The 19,386-nt window shown below is 41.0% G+C and overlaps 1 protein-coding gene across 6 annotated transcripts in view; it reads right to left on the bottom strand.

The window, feature by feature from the left end:
- SLC38A9 (solute carrier family 38 member 9) overlaps positions 1-9,885 on the bottom strand; it is a 79,139-nt gene extending 69,254 nt beyond the window's left edge. Inside the window, exons 1-2 of one of the 6 annotated variants that reach the window (XR_004269698.1) lie at positions 9,700-9,885; positions 8,961-9,007 (exon numbers count right to left, since the gene is read on the bottom strand). The gene's annotated coding sequence lies outside the window, so the exon portion shown is untranslated. The remainder of the gene's footprint in view (positions 1-8,960; positions 9,008-9,699) is intronic. The other 5 variants (XM_032280667.1, XM_032280677.1, XM_032280697.1 and 2 more) reach the window with 5 other exon arrangements.
- Positions 9,886-19,386: the final 9,501 nt, after the last annotated feature.

Genomic DNA, 19,386 nt, shown 5'->3' with positions numbered 1-19,386 from the left:
AAACAGAATTTCTAATTTTCTTCCCCTAAAACTACCCCACCTATTGTCTACCACATGCTGTGCTGTCTTTCCTGTTCTTTGCCATTTCTTTCTCCATCCCTCGTATCTTTCACCTTCTTCTATTTCTTGTTACTGCCCAGACTACTTCACAAGTACAGTTTTATTTGTTTAATGGACTCATATGTCCACTTTTCTTAATATTCTAAATGTAACATTTATGAAACAGTAAAAAGAAAATCAAGTTTTTGAATCAGAAATCCTGTATCTAACACTCACTACCTGTGTAATTTAGCACTAACCATTTAATCTCCATGAAACTATCTCAGCATCTTCAAAATTTTAAAAAATTAATGTTTGAGGATTAAATGAGATTATGCATATTAAATTTAGTATTATTATTATTATTATTTTTTTGAGATAGGTTCTTACTCTGTTGCCCAGGCTGGAGTCCAGTAACATGATCATGGCTCACTCACTGCAACCTCCAGCTTCTTGGGCTCCAGTGATCCTCCTACCTCAGCCTCCCAAGTAGCTAGGACCACAGGTATGCACCACCATGCCTGGCTCATTTTTCTTTCTTTTTTTTTTTTTTTTTTTTTGGGTAGAGAGAGGGGTTTCACTATATTGCCCAGGCTGGTCTTGAGCTCCTGACTTCAAGTAATCTTTCTGCCTCAGCCTCCCACAGTACTAGGATTAAAGGCATAAGCCACCTCATAATGTCTGCCCTCATTTAGTACTTTGTAATGGGAAAATAAATGTTCAAATGTATTATCATTCCCATCAAAAACCAAATGAAAATACTTGCTCTTTTTTTTGTAACATAGGCAGCCTCTTGAGGTTTTTCCTTTAAGTGAAAAATTATTCCTCAGTAATGAACAGCTAGGCAAATGATGTCAACCTGCCACTGATTATGTGATACAGATGTTGGTAACATGGTCTATTTCCCAAATATGTGCATTTTCTTTTCTCTTTTGCTTTCATTTCCACTTTCCTCTTCTCTTCTGCTTTCCTGCCCAATGTTTAAGCAAGTCAAAGTTCTCACTAACTTAGTCCTACCAGAGACAAATAAAGTTAAGGAAAAGTATTAAAGTAGTGCCTTACAACAGTAACTTTAAAAAAAAGTAAAACCAAAATCCCACCATTTCCAAACAAGAAGGGCTTCATTTCTATATCTTATGAAGAGAGTATGATGGTAAAAATGATGATCTATTTTAAGATGTGACAACTAGAATACTGAGTATGGTAAACTCTGAACAATATATTCATCCAACAAGTTCTCACCAAGTGCCTGCAATATACTGAGGTATTGAAAAACATAGAAAAAAAAAATTAAGTCATGATCCCTACCCTCAATAAAGTTTTTTTTTTTTTAACTTTTTTTTCTTATTTTGTTTTCTGTTTCTATTACCAAATCAGTGGTACTGCAAATAAAGTTTTTAAAAAATCATTTATGAAGCCTAGAAAAGTCAAGTAATTTGTCCTAAATCATTTAATAAAACATAGTAGGATGCTAATAACCAATTCCAATTTTCAGTTCATCATTTCACTTTTAGCTGAAATCTACACTAATTGCTAGATCTAGCTGTCAAATTAGCTTAGTAATAGATCAGTGCAGTATTTATTCTTTTAAGGTAAAAAGAATAAATATGCTGACTCTTTGAGACATAGATTCCTATAATGTATCATACTATATTCAAAAATCTATAGCATAAAAATGTTCTTGAATATAAAGTATATTATTCAATAATTGTTACGAAAATCCAAGATGGGACCAACTGAGATAAAGTTACTCATTACTGTTAATTTCATTAAAATAATTGAGAAGCAAAAAAGAAAAGCCTACTCTTTCTCTTCCTTCCTTTACATAATAAAACTGATTAACAATTCAGTTGACTTGTTGTTCTTAAGTTTCAAAACTAAAGGGAGAATTTTCATAATTAACCTACTAATTGATGAAAATAAGATGGAATGAAGTTAGAATTGATGGAGTCTGTTAAATTTTCTTAGTTTAAAACTGTCAAATTGACTAATTAACTTGAAAAGATGATCTCCCAAATGTAATAAATGACAATATTTTATATAAATGGGCCTGGGATGGGGGCTCATGCCTGTAATCCCAGCACTTTGGGAGATGCTGAGGCAGGAGGATCTTTTAAGGCCAGGAGATCCAGAGTCAAGACCAACTTTGGCAACATAGAAAGACCCTGTCTCTACAAAAGATATATGTATATTAGCCAGGCATGGTGGTGCACACCTATAGCCCCAGCTACTCAGGAGGCTGAGATGGCAGGACAGTTGGAGCAAGAGGGTTTGAGGTCTCAGTGAGCTATGATCACAGCACTGGACTCCAACCTGGGCAAAAGAATGAAACCCTATCTAAAAAAATACAATACAATACAATACTAACAAAAAAATACATTTTAAATTAAACTGGGTGTAGCACAAGAATTAAAAGCTTTGGAAAGAAACATATTATAGAGAAGTTCTATTTAGAATTGTATTATAGCTTTATAGATTTTTAAAGTATTTTCTCAATTTAAAAAATTAAATGTTTTAGAAGTTAAAAAGATGACTGTAGGGAAGCCAATATCCTTTCATCAAAAAGAATGACACAGAACTTAGGAAAAACTTATTCAGGAAACTCTAAAACACATGAAATTTTTTAAAACCAATAAATTAGTAAGTACAAAAGAACAATGTCAAACACTTACCAAACTCTGTATAAGAGTTTGCTATTATTATTTCTGAACTTAATGAAAGTTAATAGAACTTTTATATTATACAGAAGAACAGCAATCTATAGCATTGTTAAGAAATGCTAGATAAAAATTTTAATATTGATAAGTAGCCAGAATCTTATCAGTCCTAAATCTCCGACAATAGATAAAAACACCTTCAGAAAGAACTGCAAGGCATTACTTTGTTTGAGTTATACACATTGGGTAATTTGAGATTTGGGCTATTCTGGTGCTATCAAGTAGTGTGTGGTGGTTGATAGTTCACATGTAAGATTGCCTGGATGTGAATCTTGGCTCTGCCATTTATTAACTGTGCAACTTCGGGCAACTTACTTAAATTCTCTAAGATTCACTGGTTTTGGTGATAATAAAAATACTAGTCTTATAGGGTTTTGGATTAAAATGAGTTAATACATATAATATACCTGGCACACAGTGAATATTCAATAAATATAGCTATCACTTTTATTATGAATTTGGCTGTTCAAAACTAGAAAAATTATTCATTGGAAGGACATACAAGAAAAAAGTTTTTTAAAGAAAAAGAAAAAATATGGATTGGCTTAACTTAGCAGCCTGAATAAAATCAGCTGGTATATCTACATGCCTTTGGCATAAAGTGAGCAAACTCAGTGAGGTAAGAAAAGTGAATAGGTTAGCGGGGCATGGTGACTCACACCTGTAATCCCAGCACTTTGTGAGGCCAAGGCGGGCAGATCACCTGAGGTCAGGAGTTCAAGACCAGCCTGGCAAACATGGTGAAATCCCATCTCTACTAAAAATACAAAAATTAGCCGGACATGGTGGTGCATGCCTGTAGTCCGAGCTATTCTGGAGGCTGAGGCAGGAAAATTGCTTGAACCTGGGAGGCGGAGGTGGCAGTGAGCTGAGATCCCGCCACTGCACTCCAGCCTAGGCAACAGAGCAAGACTCTCAAAAAAGAAAAATAAAAAGGTTGACCTTCATATATAGAATTATTGAACTGCCACAAACAGAATAGCACTAAAGGGTGTCTAGCTGGGCACAGTGGCCCACGCCTGTAATCCCACACTTTGAGAAGCCAAGGTGGGCGGATCACAAGGTAAAGAGATAGAGACCATCCTGGCCAACATGACGAAACCCCATCTCTACTAAAAATACAAAAATTAGCAGGGTGTAGTGGTACGCGCCTGTAGTCCCAGCTACTTGGGAGTCTGAGGCGGGAGAAGTGCTTGAACCCAGGAGGCAAGGTTGCAGTGAGCCAAGATGGTGCCACTGCACTCCAGCCTGGGAGACAGAGCAAGACTCCATGTTAAAAAAGAAAAGAAAAGAAAAAGGATATCTAAAGGACAAAACTAGATGTCATTTTTGAAGGAAAATTGAGACAAAAAGACAAGTTAATAGAAGATAGTGGGAGATGGAGTTAACATTTATTTATTGAATGCCTACTACTGGCCTAATGCTTTTCATGTTATTGTTTAAATCCAATTCTTAGAATTTGGGAAATGGGTATTACCTGCATATTGCTAAAAAAAAAAAAAAAAAAAAAAAAAAAGAGAGAGAGAGAAAGAGAGAGAAAGAAAGAAAGAAAATTGAAGCTCAGAGAAGTAATGTACTAAATCACTAAGCTAATAAAGTCACATTTGGGATTGAAACCAGGACACTTTGATTCTAAATCTTATTTCAGTATATACTCTGATGTCTGCCTTAAAGAAGTAGTTAGGCTGGAAGACAAAAGAAGCTTTTAAAAAACAGGTCTTCTTTGTTTAGGTTTGCAAATATAAAATAATAGCTGTAATAGCAAATGGCCTTAAACTCTTTAAAACATAATTGGACGAGAATGAGTGAAACTTCATGCTGGGTATCCAGGTTACAAATTAAACACCATGAATCTGTTTTTCTTGAAGCAAGCTAGTTTAGGTAAATTTCTTTTGTTGCAAACTTTTTTGTCTCAAGGTTCAATATTTCCTTAGCCAGCAACAAACCTTCCAGTGGCAGTGAAACAAGGAAAGGGCAGTAGTCAAGTCAGAGTAGCAAAAACATATCTGCTTAAACAACGGCAGAAATATATAACTATACTTTCGAATTTACTTTGTAAATCAATATACTCTGTATTATTGGTTCCTAAACTAAACTGAGAATGTGGGTGAATTTACAGAGAGAAGATCCTTTCACTTTCTGGAAATTAATACTTTACTTAAAGATTGAAAGTGAAGAAATTGGGCCGGGTATGGTGGCTTACACCTGTAATTCCAGCACTTTGGGAGGCCAAGGAGGTTGGATCACAAGGTCAGGAGTTTGAGACCAGCCTGACCAATATGGTGAAACCCCATCTCTACTAAAAATACACAAAATGGGCTGGGCGTGGTGGCATGCACCCAGCTGCCGGGGAGGCTGGGGCAGGGAATCACTTGAACCTAGGAGGCGAAGGTTGCAGTGAGTCAAGATTGCGCCACTGCACTCTAGCCAGGGCAACAGAGCAAGACTCTGTCTAAAAAAAAAAAAAAGAGAAAGTTAAAAAACCAGGAAAGAGGAGAAATCTAGAAAGATCCTTGGATTTCAGTGAACCTGAACAAAAAGTGAAATCAAGGTTGGGAAAAAATGTGAGGGACAGTGAGGAATTAAAATAAAATTTCCAGTTTAGTCACATATATGTATTTGTTCTGAACAAATCCAAAGTTCTACGGCATAGTAAAATTAGCTATTTTATTCTAAATAAGCAGAAAACTGATGAATTCAAATAACAAATAATAAATGAGGAGTTCAAAGTCCCTGGTGCCTTTCAGTCAAAGATTTACAATATTCAAGCAAAGAAGAAGAACTGTAAGGAAATTGGTAATTTGCAGTTGTCTCAATTAGTCAATTAGCATGATCTCAAATTTTCAACAGAAATTTAATGCCCCCCTTTTTCCCCCACACAGAGCCATGATGAAATTTTTTTATTTCAATATTTAAATTTTTTTGTATGTGGTACAAGTTTTGTCACAACAGAAACAACTATACTTGTTGCTCCTGAGAATTTTAGGTGATAACAGATAGGCTTTGTTTCTTTTTTTTTTTTTTTTTTTTGAGACAGGGTCTCACTCTGTCACCCAGGCTGGAGTGCAGTGGTGCGATCTGGGCTTGCTGCGACCTCCTCCCCGCAGGCTCAAGCTATCCTCCCACCTCAGTCTCCCAAGTAGCTGGGACCCCAGGTGTGTACCACTGTGTTGCCCAACCTGGCCCCAAGTAATCTTCTTGCCTCAGCCTCCCAAAGTCCTAAGTGCTGGGATTATAGGCATGACCACCATGCCCAGCCTTAAAGCTTTTCTGAATGTCTCAATAAGTAGAAGTATAAAAGTTTGATGAATGAGGTTGAGAGGTGAATTAGAGTTCCATCCCTTCCCCCATGTGAGGACAGAGCAACAAGGCACCATCTTGGAAGCAGAGGCCAGGTCCTTACCAAATATCAAATCTGCGAGTGGCTTGATCTTGGACTTCCCAGCCTCCACAACTGCTAGAAATTAATTTATATTGTTTATAAATTACCTAGCCTCAAGTATTTCATTAGAGCAGCACCAAGAGACTAAGATAGGTCCCAACAGGGAATCAACAGCTTAGATGATTGCTTGGTACTTTCAACTTTTATTTAAAATGTTGATGACTGAGCCAGGCATGGTAGCTCGTGCCTGTAATCTCAGCTGCTGGAGAGGCTGAGGGGAGAGAGCTGCACGAGCCCAGGGCAGCAAGCTACAATGGCACCACTGCATTCCAGCCTGGGTGACACAGTAAGACTCTGTCTCTAAAAGAACAAAAAATGTTAGTGCCTGTACTGAAGCACTTCTCTCCATAAAAAAGGACACAGAGAACAACCAAAGAAAACTGGTATGACATTATTATAAAAAGGTATTGACTGTGATTATTGGTGTATCTCAAAGAATATCAGCCCTTTCTATACTAGGCTTAGAAATGTCTTTTCGCAATTCTTTGCAAAAGCAAATCTATAGTATCTATGCCAAGATGCTAGCATCAAACTGCAATAGAATACACTAGCTTGTACCCAAATAAATGTGACTATGGACCCATATAAAACCATATATATGCTCTCAGAGACTAAAAATGAGTATTACTGAATACTTCTGTGTATGTTATAGAGTTTCAGATACTACATTTATACTCAGTGTACTAGGCTAGGGATTGACATATAGTTTCTGTGGCTACTCAACTCTACTTGTTAGCATGAAAGGCAAAATATAAATGAGTGTGCATGGCTGTGTTCCAATAGAAGTTTATGAAAAAAGAATCTGTCAGCAGGCCAAATTTGGTCATAGTTTACCCAACTCTGTAGTATACCAATATAAAAGCAAATGGAACCACACCATAAAAAAGGCACCCTGGTGGAAGCAGTTATGCTATGTATCTATGTTTTCTTCTATGTTAGTCTGTAACAGCTATAAACTCCAATAGCAAATTTATCTAAATCACTTCCTGATGAATCATTTACTGGTTAGCCAATAGGGGCTACAATGCTCCAATTCTGATGTGACAGTTGGAACGTGCTTCCAATCTGATCAATAAATGCTTCAAACGGCGCTACATTTGACAGTGCTGGAGGATAGTGTGGTCTCACAAAGAAATTACCAGTCAAAGCAATGCTATGGTACCAAAGAATCTCTCCTTCTATACTGGGAACACTAAATGCTCTCAAGTTATATTTAAGTAAGAAAGAATCCTAGCAAAGAACAGAAATTTAACTATGTTATAAAATGCTGGCCTGGTGGACATTTTTAACCTCTCATTGATTTTTTTTTTTTTTTTGGTGTTTTACTCTTATGACCATATATACTTTTTAAAAAACACCATACAGGCCCAGTGTGGTGGCTCATGCCTGTAATCCCAATGCTTTGGGAGGCTGAAGCAGGACTGCTTGAACCCAGGAGTTCAAGGTTAAAGTGAGCTATCATAGTGTCACTGCACTCCAGCCTGAGTGTCAGAGCAAAACTCTACCCCCAACCCCAAAAAGAAAAAACAATACTAAGCAGTGCTATTTTAATTTGTAGTTAAGGTTGGTATTTCATCCTCCTATGCTGAGTTTACCCTTTATTGTAAATATTTAGGGTATTATAAAATCACAATTAAAAGCATATTATTTTATGTATGTAACTGAAATATATAGTATTTAAGATTGTGATTAAAAAGTTAAGCCTAACTGTTTTCAGAGGTCTAGAGGGCATAAGTTAGGGAAAGAAAGGTAAATTTTATTTTCTTAGAGACAAAAAACCTATAGGTGACAACTTTTTTTTTTTTTTTTTTTTTTTTTTTTTTTTTTGAGATAGGGTGTGGCTCTGTGGCTCAGGCTGGAGTACAGTGAGTGGTGCGATCTCGGCTCACTGCAGTTTCCGCCTCCCGAGCTCAAGTGATTCTCCTGCTTCAGCCTCCCAAGTAGCTGGGATTACAGACGAGAGGCAGCTACCACGCCCGGCTGATTTTTGTATTTTTAGTAAAGACGGAGTTTCACTGTGTTAACCAGGCTGGTCGCGAACTCCTGACCCCAAATGACCCACCCACTTCGGCTTCCCAAAGTGTTGGGATTACAGGCGTTAGCCACCGCAACCGGCCAACCTTCTATCTTAACACCAAGTTTGTAGTTGTTTATGAGGCAGAGAGATTTTTAAGTTAGGACATGGGTTATTTTGATCTATTGAAACGTTTCTAAAAAGCCTTTCTCCTCAGCAGCTGCAGGCTATTCTACATATGTCCGATCTTTGTCATGTGTTAAGGTATTAAAAAGAAAACAAGGAGCTGGGCGCCGTGGCTCACGCCTGTAATTCCAGCACTTTAGGAGGCCAAAGCGAGCGGATCACTTGAGGTTAGGAATTCAAGACCAGCCTGGCCAACATAGTGAAACCCCATCTCTCCTAAAAATGCAAAAATTAGCGGGGTGTGGTGGCAGGCACCTGTAATCCCAGCTACTTTGGAGGCTGAGGCACGAGAATCGCTTGAACCCGGGAGGCGGAGGTTGCAGTGAGCCAAGATCGCGCCACTGCCCTCCAGCCTGGGCGATGGAGACTCCGAAGAAAAGAAAGAAATAAAGAAAAGAAAAGAAAAGAAAAGAAAAGAAAAGAAAAGAAAAGAAAAGAAAAAAGAAAACCAGGTGGAGGTACAATTTACGGTGTGCTGATCTACAGGGCTAGGCAATGGATAAGACACTGCCTGGGAATCATGACAATCAGGTTTTAGTCAAGTTTGCCATTAAATGGTTACCTGGTGTTGAGCGGGGTTTCTCCAACTCGATGGACCTGTTTCCTTCTCTGTAAAACGAGGAGAATGCGCTTGACTAGCTGCTCTTAAACCCCTCTTCCAGGTCTACTATTCTAAGGGGAAAAGACGTCAAGCTACCCACTTATCAACACACTCACTCTCACAATTGAGTCATGTAGAAAGCGTGGCGAGGGCTTACCAGTCATGGCCCTCAACCCATCTGTGGTCCTAGCTCAGGACCCAAAGGGGGTTCCTCCCTATGTTCCCCCTTTAGATCTCCCCAACTCGGGATGGAGAAGGTTGCCCAGCCGCGATCGCGCCACCTCACTCCAGCCCAAGCGATGGAGTGAGACAGAAGGGTGCTCCCATTCCTGCAAGTCCCCCAGTTCTCCTGCTCCCTCCTTTCTCTCACCGAGGGTCAGGGTGTTCATCTACACTTAACCGTACCTTTTCTCTAAGGCTCTAGCTGACACCGACTCCCATAGACACTCGGATTTCCTCAGATCTCGAGGGACTCCTGACTTCTTCGCACAGAGCCCCTGAGGAGCGCGCGCCGTCCCCCCCGAAGCGGCCTCCCCAGCTCCCGGCTTTGGCCTCCCGGATCACCACAAGAAACTACGGTTCCGACGCGCTGCACTGAAGAACTATAGCAGGTGACAACCAGCTTCGCCGTAAGCTCAACCCTTCCAGCAGCCTTCCCTCGGATACCTTACCACCTCCCCGAAGGGTAAGTTTGCTAGACCTGGGAGCGTGATCTACCTGAGCAGGCCGAGCTTTCAATCTCGGAGAACTAGGCGAGAAGACAAGGACTCCCTTCCCAAATCCTCGCAATTTGCGACCGCGGGGTTCCCAGTCCAAACAGGAAGCGGCAACGGCCTGGGCCGCGGGGACTGGCGGGGGTTGGAGTTCTGAGAGCGCCAAGCTGGCGGTCGCTGTAAAACCTTTCGGCGCCGCAGACTACAACTCCCAGAGGGCTCTGCGACGGCCAGCACGCCCATCACCGTAGGGCCCAGCCCCAAGGCTTCAGGAGACTGGGCAGCCGGCGCGCCCAGGTGGGCAAGAGTAGTCGGAACTGCAGCCGGGGGTTTGCTCCAGTCCCTTGTCCCCCTGGAGGCCGTGAGGGATATTAGAAGGAATGCGATCTCTTGCCATTCTTAGAGCCCCGGAGGCCACGTGAGAAAACGCTGATGCGGCATCTCCATCAAGGGATCACCCCTTTTTTGGGCTTTCCTGGCGGGTGTTCTATGATCTGGTTACGTGCTTGGACCCTTACCAAGGGAAGCTGGTTTGAAAAAATTGTTGAGTTGGCATGCTCCCTCCGTCGTCTAGATAGTTCGGTGTGTTTTTAAAAAATGTGTTTGCAAATTACTTTCTAGGCTAAAGAGGGGCTTTAGAAGGATTTTAGAGGCCCACCCCCCATACTCAGCAATTTTCCCCAAAGCCTCCCCAAGTAGACATACAATCTAAGTAAAATTAATGTGTTTGTTATCAGTTCAAGGTCAGTTCCTGAAAACCATATGGCAACCCTAAGCTCTTTTTACTAAGGAAGCCAGTGGCTCTTTTTGTTTCTTTTTCTTTTTTCTTTTTAATTAAACCAGAAAAAACCGTGTCTGTAATGCCACAAAAAACTCAAATTTAGGCCGACTCTGTGGCTTATGCCTGTAATCTCAGCATTCTGGGAGGCTGAGGTGGGAGACTCTCTTGAGGCCAGGAGTTGGAGACCAACCTGGGCAACATAGGGAGACCCCATCTCTACAAAAGAATTTAAAAAATTAGTTGGGCAGGTTGGCACCTGCCTGTAGTCAAGCTTACTTGAGAGGCGGAGGCAGGAGGATCATTTGAGCCAAGTGAGCTATGATGGTGCCACTGCACCACAGCCTGAGTGACAGAGCGAGACCCTGCCTCAAAAACAAATGAAACAAAACAAAAAACCTAAACTGAAAAATTCAAATTTAGGCCAGGCACAGTGACTCATGCCTATAATCACAACACTTTGGGAGGCTGAGGTGGGTGGATCACAAGGTCAGGAGTTCAAGACCAGCATGACCAACATGGTGAAACCCTGTCTCTACTAAAAATACAAAAATTAGCTGGGCATGGTGGCACAGGCCTGTAATCCCAGCTACTCAGGAGGCTGAGGCAGGAGAATCACTTGAACCCGGGAGGTGGAGGTTGCAGTGAGCCGAGATTGTGCCACTGCATTCCAGCCTGGGCGACAGAGCAAGACTTAGTCTCAAAAATAAAATAAAATAAAAAAAAATTTAAATTTAACAAAGAGCTAACATTGAATGCCAAGAATTTTACGTGTATATCTATTTAAATCTTTATCACAGTTCTGGAAATGATAATATCTCTTTAAATCTTTATCAAAGCTCTAGAAATGTTTATTTTTCCTGTCTTACAGATAAGGAAATAGTCCCAGAGAACTTGTACAAGGCCAAAAAACTACAAAGTGGCAGAAGATCTGGAATTCAAACTAAGATCTTATCCCAAAGCCTGAGTGCTCTCAAATACTGCATCTATTATGAAGAACTTGACAAATGCAAGGCAAACAATTTAATGAATGTTGTATTTAAGGGAGATGAAAGTTATTTTGCTGATGGTATCCTTCTTCAAAAACTTTTGGAACTGCTCATTGGCCCTGCCGTCATATCAGGGCCAGTCAAATGACACAAGTCAGTAATACATTCTTTTGATAGCTTCAGTGATAGTAACCTTTCTTTTTTCTCTGCATTCCAGGCTGAGAAAATTTCAAGCAAGGCTGGGAAACACAAAAGTAAATAGTATGAAATGATGTAACCCAAACATGTCGAAGTAGGGAACTCAAAAACCATTCCTTCACAAAAGCAATGAATAAGCTGGCAAAACTGTCAGGAGCACCTTTTTTGGAAACTCTGAAACTAATTAAAAAAAAAAAACAAAAGCCAGGGGAACATGTAATGAAGAAAAAACTGCTGCATTTTGGTAAGAGAGTTCTGTGGTCATTTTCTAATCTCCAAGTTGGCAGCGGCCTTGAAGATGGCAGCCACATTCCTGGTGTGGGTTGCTGGCACGAGAGGGAACACTACAGACCTTATTCTAAAGGAATTATAGGTGTGTTTTGGCCTCTCTGATGGTTACCGGAAGGTTCAACTCAAGGGCTTGCCTTTGTTTCACCTGCCTCAGAGCTTCCTCAGGGCTCAGGAAGCTTCCCAGGCAGTGTTTGTCAAAAGTATTAAAGGCAAACAGCCACTTCCATAGAAAGCAAGGTATGAAAGCCAGGGAAAGCAATAAACAGACCAAAACTCCTGGGAAGGAAGAGTCTGAAGAAAGAGATAAGTGGAGGAATAAAGACTTTGGAAAGCCTCATTTTATTCTGAGGAATCTAGAAGGCCATGGGCATGCCCTGGTCTGGATGTATACTCAGAAAAGACCTAAAAGTACCCTAAATGCAAACCTCTGACTGACCTTCAGGCTCCATGCAAGCAGGAAGTGAAGGCTAAGGCGGTGTTGTAAACTACCTAGTTAAGCATTGAAGGGGTGCCGCAACACATAGCTAATTGGCAAAGACTGGGAGTGTTTTCTAGAATTTTGGCCTTTTATCTTTTTATTGGTTGGTTCCAGACATTTAATAAAAGAAATCAACAACAACAACAAACTCTGGTGGGGTGTGGGAGAAGCAGATATCCAGAATTACCATATTATATACAAAATGTCCAGTTTTCAACAACAAAAATTATGAGGCATGCAAAGAAACAAGACAGTATGGTTTATTTACAAGGAAAAAAAATTTAGAGAACATTCCTTTGGGAAGACCAGACATTGTCAATTGTCTTTAATATGCTCAAAGGGCAAAGAAAATAATAGACAATAACTGGAGGAAACCAGGAAAGCCGAATTGTTCAATAAATAGAGGATATTATTTAAGAGGTAGAAATTATAAAAAGCAATCAATACAGTTGCTGGAGTTGAAAAGCACAATAATTGAAATATAATGTTCACTGGAGGGGTTCAACAGCAGATTTGAGCAGGCAGTAAAAAGATTGGGGAATTTGAAGATATATCAATTAAGAGTATACAGTCTGAGGAACAAAAAGAAAAAATAATGAGGAAAAATGAACAAGACCTATAAGGATTGTGGAACATCATCAAGCAAATATGTGCATAGTGGGAATTACAAAAGGAAAGGAAAAAAGAAAGGAGTGTAAAGAATATTAGAAGAAATAATAGCTGAAAAGTTTACAAATTTAGTGAAAGACAGGAATCTACACATCTAAGAAGCTCAATTAACTTCATGAAGGATTAACCGAAAGGGATCTACACCAAGACAAATTGTAATTAAATTGTTAAAAGACAAAAACAGAGAGAATTTCGACAATAGCAAGAGAGAAATGACTGGTTGTGTATAAGGAATCTTCAGTAAGAATAACAGGAGACTTATCAGAAACCATGGATCTCAGACAGCAGTAGAATGACATAAGTGCTGTGAAAAAAAAGCCAAAAAAGGATCCTGAATCTGGCAAAAGTATCCTTAAAAAATGAAGGAGAAATAAATAAGTTCCTAGAACAACAAAAATGGAGGGAGTTCATAACTATGAGGAATACTAAAGGAAATCCTTCAGCCTGAAAAGAGGCTAAGATACAGTAACTCAAAGCCATATGAAGAAATAAAGAACATCAGTAAAGGTAACTACACAGGTGAAATTAAAAGTGAGTCATTTTCTATTTTTGGGTTTGTAACACCTCTTTTTTAAAGAAAAAGGATTAAAAAATAAATGCATAAAAGAAGAATTATAAATCTATGTTAACGAGCACACAATGTATAAAGATGTACTTTTAGACATTGCTACTCTAATGGTTGGAGAATTCAACACCTTGCTTTCTATAAAGGCCCAAATAGAAGATCAACAAAAAAGTTGAAGACTTGAACAACACATAAACCAACTAGATCTAACAGACATTTATAGGATACCACCCCCTCCCAGGAACAGCAAAGTGTATGATAAAGTTTGGCTGTGTCCCCACCCATATCTCATCTTGAATTTTACTCCTATAATTCCCACATGTTGTGGGAGGGGCTGGTAGGAGATAATTGAATCATGGGGATGGTTTTCCCCATACTGTTCTTGTAGTATCACAAGATCTGATGGTTTTATAAGGGGTTTCTGCTGTCACTTCTCTCTCATTCTCTCTGCCTGCCACCATCCACATAAGATGTGACTTGCTCCTCCTTGCCTTCTGCCATGATTATGAGGCCTCCCCAGCGATGTGGAACCATAAGTTCAGTTAAACCTCTTTATTTTGTAAATTGCCCAGTCACAGGTATGTCTTTATCAGCAGCGTGAAAATGAACTAATACAGTAAATTGGTACCAGTAAAGCTGGGCACTGCTGAAAAGATACCTGAAAATGTCAAAGCGACTTTAGAACTAAGTAACAGGCAGAGGTTGGAACAGTTTGGAGGGCTCAGAAGACAGGAAAATGTGGGAAAGTTTGGAATGTCCTAGAGACTTGTTGAATGGCTTTGACCAAAAGCCTGATAGCAATATGGACAATAAGGCCCCCCTGAGGTGGTCTCAGTTGGAGATGAGGAACTTGTTGGGAACTGGAGCAAAGGTGACTCTTGTTATGTTTTAGCAAATAGACTGGTGGCATTTTGACCCTGCTCTAGAGATTTGTGGAACTTTGAATTTGAGAGAGATGATTTAGGGTATCTGGCACAAGAAATTTCTAAGCAGCAAAGCCTTCAAGATGTGACTTGGGTGCTGTTAAAAGCATTCAGTTTTATAAAGGAAGCAAAGCATAAAATTTGTAGCCTGACAATGTAATGGAAAAGGAAATTCCATTTCTGAGGAGAAACTCAAGCCAGCTGCAGAAATTTGCATAAGGAACAAGGAGCAGAATGTTAATCCCCAAGACGATGGGGAAAATGTGTCCAGGGCATGTCAGAGGTCTTCATGGCAGTCCCTCCCATCACGGGCTTAAGGCCTAGGAGAAAATGGTTTTGTGGGCCTGGCCAGGGTCCCCATGTTGTGTGCAGTCTAGTGACTTGGTACCCTGCATCACAGCTGCTCTTACTAGAGCCATGACTAAAAGGGGCCAAGGTACAACTCAGGGTGTGACTTCAAAGGGTGGAAGCCCCAAGCGTTGGCAGCTTCCATGTAGTATTGAGCCTGTGGGTGCACAGTAGTCAAGAACTGAGGTTTGGGAACCTCTGCCTATGTTTCAGAGGATGTATAGAAATGCCTGGATGCCCAGGCAAAAGTTTGCTGCAGGGGTAGGGTGCTCATGGAGAACCTCTGCTAGGGCAATGTGGAAGGGAAATGTTGGCTGAGAGCGCCCACACAGAGTCCCTAATGGGTCACTGCCTAGTGGAGCTGTGAGAAGAGGGCCACCATCTTCCAGATCCCAGAATGGTAGATCCACCGACAGCTTGCACCTTGCACCTGGAAAAGCCACAGACACTCAACACCAGCCCATGAAAGCAGCCAGGAGGAAGTCTGTACCCTGCAAAGCCACAGGGTGGAGCTGCCCAAGAGTATGGAAACCTACCTCTTGCATCAGCATGACCTAAATGTGGAGACATGGAGTCAAAGGAGATCATTTTAGAGGTTTAAGATTTGACTGCTCCACTGGCTTTTGGATTTGCATGCGGCCTGTAGCCCCTTTGTTTTGGCCAATTTCTTCCATTTGGAATGGTTGTATTTACCCAATGCTTGTACTCCCATTGTATGTGGAAGTAACAAACTTGCTTTTGATTTTACAGGCTCATAGGTTGAAGGGTTTAAAGGACTTGCCTTATCTCAGATGAGACTTTTTTTTTTTTTTTTTTAAGGCAGAGTCTCACTCTGTCACCCAGGCTGGAGTGTGATAGCACGATCTCAGCTCACTGCTGCAACCTCCACCTCTGTGTCCAAGTGATTCTCCTGCCTCAGCCTCCAAGTAGCTGGGAATATAGGCACCCACCACCACATCTGGTTAATTTTTTTATTTTTAGTAAAGACAGGGTTTAACCATGTTATTCAGGCTGGTCTTGAACTCCTGACCTCAGGTGATCTTCCCACCTTGGCCTCCCAAATGTCTGGGATTACACTGTGCCTAGCCTCAGATGAGACTTTGGACTATGGAGTTTTGAGTTAATGCTAAAATGAGTTAAGACTTTGGGGGACTGTTGGGAAGGCATTATTGGTTTTGAAATGTGAGGACATGAGATTTGGCAAGGGCCAGAGGCAGGGGCTAAATCTCATCTTGAGTTGTAGTCTCATAATTACCGGGTGTAGTGAGAGGGACCTAGCTAGAGATAATTGAATCATGGGGGCGGTTTTCCCCATACTATTTTGTGGTAGTAAGTCTCATGAGATCTGATGGCTTTATAAGGGGTTTCTGCTTTCACTTCTCTCTCATTATCTCTTTGCCTGCTGTCATCCGTGTAAGATGTGACTTGCTCCTCCTTGCCTTCTGCTGTGATCATGAGGCCTCCCCAGCCATGTGGAACTGTAAGTCCAATTAAACCTCTTTCTTTTATATATTGCCCAGTCATGGGTGTGTGTGGGTAATACCCCCCATGGGCACCGAGGAAGGAGAACTGACCAGACCCCAGGCACAACTAGTGCCTGAACAATATCTAGTTTATAATGTTATTGCTCAGCTGTTTCCTTTATATAATCCTTCATATATAATCATATATTAGTTTATAGAATTAGTGCTTGAAGTGTAACTTACTGCTTACATATATCTAGCATACTTAGTTCTATATAATCTTTCTATATAATCATATAGGTATTGTAGTTGGAGCTGTACTGGCACATTTAGTGCTGATTTATATAATCCTTCTAGATAACCATATAGTAGTTTGTAGTAGGAGGAATGCCTAGAGCAGTCACAGAACAGAAGTGGGAAAACAGCCAGACATGACAAGAACCAAAGATCCAGGCGGTGTCGTCCCTGCCTGAAAGGGCATACACTGTATGGCAGGCTTGGAGCAAGTGTCTCTCCACCTGATAAAGGAGTTATAGTTCCTTGCATCCAGTTCCTGTGGAAAGTAGACCTCAGGCCTGAGATCCTGGAAGTAACCGAAGGAGAACTCCTCTGGTGTGACCAGTCATGGTGGGTGTACACCCTGTCAGTCTTTTCTCGCTTCTGTGCTAGCTCAAAGAATCCTCCCATAAATATCTTAAGAGAAGAGCACAAGTCTGTCAGCTCCCACTACATTAAGCTTACAGTATCCTTCTATCAGAAATCCTTTGAAGTCTCTAGCTCCCAGATAAGAAGTGTTGCACATGACACCTGCTGCACATAGCCCACCTCCTTGCCTTGGTGACCTAATGGGGGTGGACCTCTTTTCTGTACACAACCCTCTACTACTGCATACCGCACAGCCCCCTGCTGTGCATGGCCCACCTCTCTGCCCAGGCGACATAATGGGGTGGTCCCCTCACTTTTAACTCACATGATTATGTATGCCCTATTACTAAGCCTATAGATGATGACCTCACTCATGACCCTGCCCCTGCTTGTACCTAATAAGTACGGATGCTCTTGGGCATTTGGGGGCCACTGCTTATCTCCACTCATAGGTGGTGTAGCCCCCTGAGTCCAGATGCTCTTCACTGGTTCTTCAGTGTCCTGTCTCTTTACCTCTTGGATCCTGCACCTCAACACGGCAAAAGGGATACCCCACGACTCTGTGGGGCCTCCACAGCCCTACAAGTATGTCTTTATCAGCAGCGTGAAAAAGGACTAATAGAGTGTATGTTTTTCTCAAGTGAATATGGAACATTTACCAAGATAGACTATATATTAGGCTACAAAACAAGGTTTAACAAGTTGTTTTTTGTTTGTTTGTTTTTTCTTGTTTTTCTTGAGATAGGGTCTCACAGTGTCACTCAGGGTGGAGTGTAGTGGCATGCTCATGGCTTACTGCAGCCTCAAAGTCTCAGGCTCAAGTGATACCCCACTTCAGCTTCTACAGTAACTGGGACCACAGGTTTATACCACCATGCCCAGCTAGTTTTTGTATTTTTTCTTTTTTTAGAGATGGAAAATACAGAAATATTTTGTATGATTTTAGTCTTTTAAAACTTACTGAACAGGGGCACAGTGGTTCATGCCTATAATCCCAACACTTTGGGAGGCTGAGGTGGGAGGACTGTTTGAGCCCTGGAGTTCAAGATCAGCCTGGGCAACATGGTGAAACCCCATCTCTACTAAAAATACAAAAATTAGCCAGGCATGGTGGTGCCTGCCTGCAATCTCCACTACTTGGAGAGGGGGGCTGAGGCAGGAGAATTGCTTGAGCCTGGGAGGCAGAGGTTGCAGGGAGCCAAGATTGTACCACTGCACTCCAGCTTGGTGACAGAGTGAGAGCCTGTCTCAAAGAAAAGAAAAGAAAGATCTGAAATCAACAATCAAACTTTCCATTGTAAGGAACTTGGAAAATAAGGGCAAAGTAAACCCAAAGCTAGCAGAAGAAAGGAAATAATTAGGATTTTAGATGAGATTAATGAATTTTTTTAAATGAGCCTGTCGAACATGGTGAGATCCTGTCTCTACAAAAGAATAGAGAAACAGCTGGGTATGGTGGCATGTGCCTGTAGTCTGTCACTTGGGCAGCTGAGGTGGGAGGATTGCTTGAACCCAGGAGTTCAAGGATGCAGTGAGCTGTGTGATTGTGCCGCCACACTCCAGCCTGGGTGACAGAGCAAGACCTTGTCTCTCTTTAAAGAAAAAAGGAATAGCGGATAGAAACCAAGGAGAGAATCTACAAAACCAATAGTTGGTTCTTCCAAAAGATCAACAACATCATCAAACCTTTAGCTAGACTGGTAAGAAAAAAAAGAAGAAAATTACTAAAAGAAGAAATAGAAGTGTGCTTATTACTGTCAAACTTACAGAAATAAAAAGGATTATGAGAGAATAATATTGTTGGAAACAAGAGCTTGGGATTGCAAAGAAAATGAGCACTTAAAGGATTTCTCAGCAAGGCAAATTTACTTCTGTAGAAGGGTGCTGCTCATAAGCCTGGCTGCCATGAGAGCACACCAAATAAAGGAGGAAAGAGGTTTTTATTTTTAACTGAGTTTGTCCCTGCTACTGTATCCTGCCTCTATTGGCTGGAGTTGGGCCACACAATCTAAGCTGAGCCTGATTGGCTAACTTGAAGAGTGCAGGGTTGTCCGTAATGAGGAAGGATGGGCAGTTTTGGCAGGAAGAGCCACTGCAGTGGGAGAGGTAATTTACAGAGTGAGTAGCAGATGTTGCTTTGCAGATTAGGACCAGTGGGAAAATTGTTTACTGAAACCAGGGCAGGGAGTCACAAAGGATAAGGAAGTCTGGCCTTGAAACCCTTAGAAGAGGAACTTCTTGTATTAGACAAATCCCCTCTTTTAATTTTTATAAATTTTCTCTTTAAATTTTTTAACATGTTTTCACTTTGTTGCTTTGCTTGTTTT

Source organism: Sapajus apella, unplaced genomic scaffold, assembly GCF_009761245.1.
Source record: "Sapajus apella isolate SASKATOON/1434 unplaced genomic scaffold, GSC_monkey_1.0 scaffold1, whole genome shotgun sequence".
Lineage (NCBI taxonomy): Eukaryota > Metazoa > Chordata > Mammalia > Primates > Cebidae > Sapajus > Sapajus apella.
This window is presented reverse-complemented; position numbering and strand designations above follow the sequence as displayed.